Raw genomic sequence first — 8,577 nt, 5'->3', positions numbered from 1 at the left:
AGGATGGGAATGAAGTGATGGCAGAACCCCCACAAGAACCACAGCCCCCCTTGGAGCCTCCACAGGAGCCACAGCCCCCCTTGGAACCTCCACAGGAGCCACAGCCCCCCTTGGAGCCTCCACAGGAGCCACAGCCCCCCTTGGAACCCCCACAGGAACCACAGCCCCCCTTGGAGCCTCCACAGGAGCCACAGCCCCCCTTGGAGCCTCCACAGGAGCCACAGCTGGAGCAGGAACAGGCTGGCACACAGCAGCACACAGGCTTGCAGCAGCAGATGGGCACACAGCAGCTGGAGCCACAGCCCCCACAGCCGGAGCCACAGCCCCCACAGCCGGAGCCACAGCCTCCAGAGCAGCCACAGCCTCCAGAGCAGCCACAGCAGCCCATGGTTCTGGTGGATTGAGGGTGGAGCAGGTAGAGGAGCAGGTGAGAGGGAGGTGTGCAGGTGTGGAGCTCCCTGAGCCCGGGTTCTTTATACTCCTGCCCAGGGTCAGGTGAGAGGCTGGGAACACGGTCACTTCTTGGTTCCTGCTTGTGCCACTGGTCCCAGTATTCTCTTGTGCTTTGCATTTTTATAAATAACTCCTGTTTTCCTCGCACTGTTCTCGAATGTGCTGTCAGGTCTGCGAGGGAAGCTGCCCCTTAGTAAACACTAGCAAGTGTCCCGCGGTGAGTTCCCCTTTCCATGTGACAAGAAGGAAGCAATGAGCAGGCAGTGACTCGCTCAGAGACCTTGGTCTTGCTGAGGGTGATTTTGAGCCCAGGGCTCCTGGGAAGATTCCTCTGCTGGAGCCACGTGTCTTGCTTGGGACACGCCTGGGCTTTACACCTTCACGGTCCACAGCAGCTCCTGGCCTGCGGGCTGTTTCCAAAGGTCCCAGGACATGGGGCTTCAGCCCTCAGCTCAGCAGGGTCCTTTTCGGTGTAAGACTTTGTTGGAAGGTTTGGAGTGTTGACTGGGACGGGGATTTTAAGTGCTTATTCTGGAGCTTGCTGCGTGCTCCCCATGGAAAAAGTGCTCCTGTGATAACCGGGGTTTCTTCCAGGCCTTTCGGACCACCGGGGTGGCAGGGTTGACAGATAAAGTACAGGCTGCCTGCTGGAACTTGAACTTCAAATAATCGAAGGCTGCCTTTTGAAGAAGGACATCCAAGCATTCCAAGTGGCAGACACTTCTCTGCGCTGGGTCAGGACCCAGATGTCATCGCCTCCTGCAGCTGTTCCTCCTGCCGCCGCACGGTGTCGCTGTGGAGCAGGTTCCGCCCCAGCGTGGCCGGCCCAGGGACTCCTGTACAGCGGCACCTGCGGACGGCAGAGGCCCTTCCAGGGACGGTGCGCGGAGGAGGATGCCCCGCCCGGGTGCCGGGCTCAGCCTGGGAAGCAGCAACTACCTTCGGGTGCAGGCCCATTGGATGCTAAAGAAAGCCCGTGGAGAGCAGGGAACCGGATGGCCATTTGCTCCCGTGACCCCAATACCTGTGAGTGCCCCGACCCCAGTCAACGGGCCCCAGGCCACGGTGTAGACACCGGCTGGCACTCGGTGACTCTTCCCGCGTGTGCTGGAGCCCCACTCTGTTCTGGAATAGGGGACTGCATCTCAGCGAGGAACAGAAAACCCATCAGGAGAGAGCCGCCTTGTGTTGGCTGTTCCTGCCAGAGGCGGCATCTTCCAGGTCTGGAACAGAGGAAACAGATACATTTGCTTCCTGATACATTTACGTCCAGCGCCCGATACATTTGTGTCCAGCGCCAGATACGTTTGCGTCCAGCGCCGGATACGTTTGTTCCAGTGCTTGATACGTTTGCTTCCAGTACCTAATATATTCGCCTCCAGTCCCTGAAGTAACCTATCAACACCTGCGCTGACTCCTAGTGACACCCTTGGGTCAGCTCCTTCCCTTGGGTACAAGAGGACTTTTTCTTTTTTTTTACTTTGGGGACATCTTCCCTTTCATGGGCCTTTGTTCTTCGTGGTCCATTGATGACCTTCAGGTTCGCTGAGTTGGGCCAAGAGGATCCTCAGAGGACCTCCTACAAGGCTCTGATGGAACAATCAACATAGAAGTGGTCTCCACCCTGTCTGGTGGGAAACCCCAAGAATATGTAGCTTTTGAGAAAATGCCCCTGAAATGTGTGTATTATATAAGGTGCATATGCTCCTCCTGTCTAGTCATTTGCTATTTTAATTTTAGTTAATTTTATTTTTTTCACCTTTTCAGCTTAAAACAGACATGAATATGAGTAGTCTTTTCTCCCATGTTCCACATTTGGAATTATCTGCAGACCCCTTCTTAACTACTGGGGGTTCATAGACTCTTCTGTGGATTTTTACAGAGCCTCTCCTTAAGCAAGTCTACAAACATGCACAAAAACACAGAATTTTACATAAAACTGCAGTATCTAGACAGGACCTGATGTCCACCTGTATCTGTAGGTTTCAGATCAAGAACCCAACAGAAGAGGGGGCACCAAGTAAGAGAGAGCTGGAAGGATTTCTCCTTCTAAAATGGGCTAGGCTGACCCCACAGATTTTTACTCCTCCACCACCTGAAACCACACTCAGATGAGAGGAAGGCTCAGGGGCGGTTTTTCCTGAGATGGAAAAGTGCTGGCTGATGCCGTGCAGCAGGGAAGGCTCCAGCAGAAGGACTTGCAGAAGCGACAAGGAGAAGGCCAGCAGCAAAGTGCGTTTCTCGTGACAAAGATGGCAGACAGCACGATGGCGCAGGGCTTGGAGGCTACGACATGAAGGGTAGTACAACACCTCTTTCTCTCTCTCTCTCTCTGTCTCTCTCTCTCTCTCTCTCAGTACTACTCCTTCTGGGTGAAGTCAGATGCTGTGCCAATAGCAGCCCCATGGAGAGTCCTGCAGGTGAGAAGTGGAGGCCTCCCACCCACAAGCCAAGGCATGTACCATCCTGGAAGTGGGTCAACACCAGCCAAGCCTTCAGGGGATGCAGCCCCAGACCGCCAGCCAGAACCAGCCAGAACCACCTAACAACTTTTGGAGCTTGACAGAGAAGAATGAAAAGATCTTGTGAAGGTGCTCACATCTGCAGTCCCAGCATTTTGGGAGGCTGAGGTGGGAGGATCACTTGAGCCCAGAAGTTTGAGACCAGTCTGAGTAACGTAGAGATACCTCATCTCTACAAAAACGTACAAAAATTAGCTGGGTGTGTGAGTGCACACATGTAGTTCCAGCTACTCGGGAGGCTGAGGTGGGAGGATTTCTTGAGCCCAGGAGGTCGAGGCTGCAGGAGCTATGACTGCACCACTGCACTGCAGCCTGGGTGACAGAGCGAGACTCTGTCTCACAAAAAAAAAAAGAAAGAAAGAAAGAAAGAAAAGAAAAGAAAAGAAACAGGTAAGGCCAGTAAAACAAAAGAAATTTTAAACTTCATTTCATTATTAACAAATGCACACAATTTCTGAATCAAATAGAAGACTCCAATATGATTATTTAAAAATAGCAAGTCATAAGTAGGGTTTGTTCCAAGAGTGCTAAGATGGCTCACCGTCAGGAAAGGCACCGTTTTGTGCTCATTACAAAAGTGCCTTGAGGGAGAGAAGGACTCACACGTTCACCTCAGCAGGTGTAACGAGTAGCTACGGCGTGCCTGACCATGAGCTGAGGGACAGAAGTGTCTTCTTCAACTTCATAAATTCTGGATGGAAGTATGAGGTTCTCGTGAAGGTAAACGTTCTGTATCTAAAGAAGAAATGACGGGTAGGATGCTCACGACTGGCTGGGGGTACAGGAAGAAGGCGGATCAGAAACACTGGACCGCACTCAAGTCGGCGCAGGAGACGCTAGTCTGAGGGGATCACCCACCTCTGTGCGGGGCCAGTGGAAGATGGTGGCTGATCTCAGACTGTGTTAAACATTCATGTTAAAATTTTCACAGTCACCACTGGGGAAAAGTAGAAATAAAAACATCAGTGCAAAGCAGTAGAAAAAGAGGGAAAAGGAAGAAAGAACCTTCTTCAAGTCCATAGAAGCAAGAAAAGAGAATTTTAAAAGCCTATGAAAAGGAAAAAGTAAAAATAAGAAAAGCACGGAAACAGTAGCACCCGTGAGATGGTAGAGATGGTGCTGACCCACGGGTGTGGCGAGGGACCACGATCGATGCCCACCAGGTAGGCCAGCAGCCCAGCAACGCCAATGCAGGGCCGTTTACAAGTGCACCCGAGGGCAGCAACCCCCACTCTCTTTTGGCACCAGGGACCGGTTTTGTAGAAGGCAATTTTTCCACGGACCCAGGGGGATGGTTGGGGGCTGGATTCAGGATGAAACTCTTCCATCTCAGATCGTTAGGGATTAGATTCTTATAAGGAGCACGCACCCTAGATCCCTCGTGCACACAGTTCACTGTAGGATTCTCGCTCCTATGATAATCTAATGTGGCGGCTGAAGGGATGGGAGGTCATGCTCGCTCTCCCTCCACTCACCTCCTTCTGTGCGGCCTGCTTCCTAACAGACCATGGTCTGCGGCCTGGGGGTTGGGGACCCCTGCCCTAGGACACCAGGTCCATCCTTGGCTGTAGCCCTCACCCACCTGGAGGCTGTGGAAAGGGCCCGAGTAGGTGGAGAGCAGAGACATCATCAGGCTCATTTCTCTCTCTGGGAATGCAGGTGGGCTCTGCCGCAACTAACCATCACCCGTGTAGTTAATGGCTCAGTGCTGGTCTTCATTCTATTGTCCTCAGCGCTTCTTGCCTTGCCTGTCCCTGCCTCACTTCTTTAATTGGAATAAATCCCAGTTGTGTAGGGTCCGTATGACTTTTCCCAGAGTCCCAGGTGCTGTCATCTTAGATTTCTGCCATTTGGAAGGCTGCCTTCCTGTTTTCTTCTACTTGAAGGACGTTTTGTCGCCATATTCTTGGGTCATGTTTGGTTTTGTCTGCTTTTTGGAGAAATTGATCCCCTATCTTTGGGTTTACGATCTCTCTGAGGAGCATCTAGGACCAGCTAGCTATGAGCACCTTCAGCCCAGACAGCCACAGCGGACTGGCCAGTGATTTGCAGAAGCGACAACGTTGATTCAGCCTTTGGAGTTCCGTCACCAAACCACCAGGGGCTCAGTCTTCAGCGTTCTGCGTTCATTCTTTCCTGGCACATACTATATGCTCTTTGGGGCTAAACTTTCAGATCTTCCTGCGGGTCATGGCGCATTTCTTTGACTTTTGAATCTGTTTTCTGCTCCATTTGTTAAAGGCTCTGCTACTTACACCGATGCTGTGGCTTTCCTGTCCTCCTCGTCTGCTAGCCTCTCTCTGGTGATTCCACGGCTTTGTGCTTTAGCCACACTGTGAGTATCTCGCATCTTTCTTGGATGTCATCGATCCAAGTCCCAGCCACCTCCGTTCCGCTCCTCACTCTTCCTAACCACCAACTCGAACCGTAATGACCTCCCTCTGGTGCTCATTTATTTCCCAAGGCCTCCACTCTTCCTTTTAAAACTTACTCTATAGGCCGGACGCGGAAGCTCACGCCTGTAATCCCAACACTTTGGGAGGTCAAGGCAGGCAGATCCCTTGAGGTCAGGAGTTTGAGGCCAGTCTGGCCAACATGGTGAAATCCCGTCTCTACTAAAAATGCAAAAATTAGTGGTGTGTGGTGGCGGATGCCTGTAATCCCAGCTACTTGGGAGGCTGAAGCAGGAGAATTGGTTGAACCTGGGAGGTGGAGTTTGCAGTGAGCCGAGATCACATCGTTGCACTCCAGCCTGGGTGACAGAGCAAAACTCCATCTCAAAAAATAAACAAATAAACAAAATAAAACTTACTCTCTATTTTTACCCTCTCAACTGAGAGTCCTATTAAAGTTACTATGCCATATTTGTAATTTGCTGCCATATTTGTTATTATTTGCGGTATAACTCAACAATTTGAAGGAAATCTACTTTTGTCTCCTGAAGGACGAGTTCACTTAGAAAGGTTTGTTTCCTTCCTTTCCTCCTCCTTTCGTTTTTTAAGGTTTGTTTTCATAGCCATTACAGAATCTCACGTGACCTCTCTTGGGTTTGGCCAGTCCTGTCTAGATCTTCTATCTATGTTGAACCAAAAAGGATGCTCCTGGTTCTCTTCACCCAGCACCTGAGGGCAGAGCTGCCAAGCTCTGGCGAGCGCCTGGGGTGCGTGATGGTCTGCTCACGTCCAGTGCAGCCTCGGGCAGGGTTGGTGGGGGACAGATTTGTTAGGATGCCTGGGCTCTGTGCTCACGATTCAGGTCTTATGAAATGTCCCCACCCCAGCCTCACCGCGTCCCGTCGGGAGGAGTGAACTGTTGCCACACAGGGCTGCCTCCTCTCACTCAGTGTGTTCCCTTGGAAGAGGGTGTTTTCAGCACAGTGAGCACTTCCCTCTCTGTGGGTTTCTCTCAGTCCCCTGCCCCCCTGGCCCCCATTAGCAATGGGGAGCCTATAACTACGTAGCAATAACTACAGAGCCTATAACCCTCTCTCTCACCTCTTCCAGACAAGACAAGACCTTTTACCCAAAGCTTGAAAGATATTCATTTTTACCATCTAATAATGTTGGCGAGGCAGAAAATAAAATGACAAGACAAAGTGAGAATAGTGTTTAAAAACGTCGGAAATTAAACTCAAGTACACACCTGTGGAAAAACAAAGTGCACTGTTTGGACACGAGGGATTCGTTCTCTCAATATCCAAATAACTTTTGAAGCAGTAATAGAAGTCAAAAAAGTATATAATTTATATTGGAGTAAAAGAATCGCCCTCACTAAAAGTTAATTGAAGAGATTCACAACAGGATGATAAATGAGATCTCCCATCCACCCATGACATTCCTGAAGATTTTTAACATAAACAATACTCATATGTGAGGCTGTGTATGCAGCAGCCAGGAGTCCTGAGCACCCAAGACCTGAGGCCGGTGGAGGAAAGGTTGAATGCCGTGCACCCACGTGTTAAGACAGAACCAGGATACAACATTTGTTCCTCAATTTGCCTCTTTAATTATATGGATGAAAGCTTAGTTTTTAAAAAATTCTCTTTACACAGAGATCACAGTTTCAAAGAAAAACCTGGTGCCATTGGTGGGAAGAAAGCAAGCAAAATGATCTTTGTAGAAAACCTGTCCTCTGCTGGTCACATGAGGAAAACAGAAGGCAGGTGATCAGGTTCAGTACAAGGTCCAGTTCCAAGGAGGAAGTGGCTACATTTAGAAAGGTAAGCAGGTGGGTGTTGGATCAGGCCAATGAGAACCCGAAGTTCAGCAAACAGATAATCACATACCCAGGAAGTGCTGGCAATGATGGAGTGACTGAGGTCTCAGAGCGACCCTACCCAGGGATATAAGGGGCCCAGGCTCAGGGAGCTACACACCTGCACCTCCCTCTCACCTGTTCCTCTACCTGCTCCACCCTTAACCCACCAGAACCATGGGCTCCTGTGGCTGCTCCGGAGGCTGTGGCTCCGGCTGTGGGTGCTGCGGCTCCAGCTGCTGTGTGCCCGTCTGCTGCTGCAAGCCTGTGTGCTGCTGTGTGCCAGCCTGTTCCTGCTCCAGCTGTGGCTCCTGTGGGGGCTCCAAGGGGGGATGTGGTTCTTGTGGCTGCTCCCAGTCCAGCTGCTGCAAACCCTGCTGCTGCTCCTCAGGCTGTGGGTCATCCTGCTGCCAGTCCAGCTGCTGTAAGCCCTGTTGCTGCCAGTCCAGCTGCTGTGTCCCCGTGTGCTGCCAGTGTAAGATCTGAGGCTCTGGCTGCAGACTGTAGGTGGCCTGACTGGCGAAGTGTCCAGCTGCCCAGCTTCCTCGCTCTGGGTTCTCTGGTGCTCCACTGTCTCCACTGTGTCCTCACTGGCTTCATCCACACCAGTGCTCCCGAAACTGACTGGGGATCCCTTCTGGCTCACTGCCCACTACTTCTGAACTTCCTCTCCCTGCTCCACACTCATTTAAGATCCAAAGCAGCCCACTGAGGCCCCAGAGGCAGCTCAGACCCCTCAGACCCTGACAGCTGCCCCTTCTTTCAGGAGTGTGATCCACCCTTAATCTCTCTGGCTATCTGTATATCAAGACAGAATCCTGACCCTCTAAATAAACAGAGTCTCTAGGCACACAGCTCACTCTCTTGTGGCTCTCTCCTTCCCGCCTCTCTCTAATTCCCAGAAGCACCATCTTCCTGCCCCCACCCTTGGGACTGTTCCCATTTCTCTTCCCTCAGCATCTTTCATGCCATGGTCCATGTCTTCATGCACAGAACTAACGTCTGTAGCTTTCTGCTCTGGGCCCCTTGTTGTGTTGGGCTCTGGAGATGACAGAGCAGAGTAAACCCAAGCTCACAATCTGGTATGTGGGGAGAGGCAGGGAGAGGGACAGGTGGTGAGGGCAATGGTGTCAGCTGCAGAGGCACTGCCGTCCTGTGGGAGGGAGGGAAGTTCAGGGCCAGGCCACTTCAGCAGAAGGATGAGGAAGGGTCTGTATGCTGAGCTGTGTGGCACGTCAGGCCCTAAGAAGCCCCTAGTGCATGCAGGAGCCAGACCTGGAGATGTGGAGGAACTTGGGCTTATCTGCAATGTCACGGGGCCTTGAAAAATCAGACATGGGAAGGTAAT

General features: G+C 51.5%; 1 pseudogene; it reads left to right on the top strand.

The window, feature by feature from the left end:
- Positions 1-17: 17 nt before the first annotated feature.
- Positions 18-7,657, top strand: LOC115893559 (annotated as a pseudogene).
- Positions 7,658-8,577: the final 920 nt, after the last annotated feature.

The sequence above is a fragment of the Rhinopithecus roxellana genome, chromosome 15, assembly GCF_007565055.1.
Source record: "Rhinopithecus roxellana isolate Shanxi Qingling chromosome 15, ASM756505v1, whole genome shotgun sequence".
In the NCBI taxonomy this organism is placed as follows: Eukaryota; Metazoa; Chordata; class Mammalia; order Primates; family Cercopithecidae; genus Rhinopithecus; species Rhinopithecus roxellana.
The sequence above is the reverse complement of the archived record's forward strand: the minus strand, read 5'-3'. Positions and strand labels throughout refer to the sequence as shown.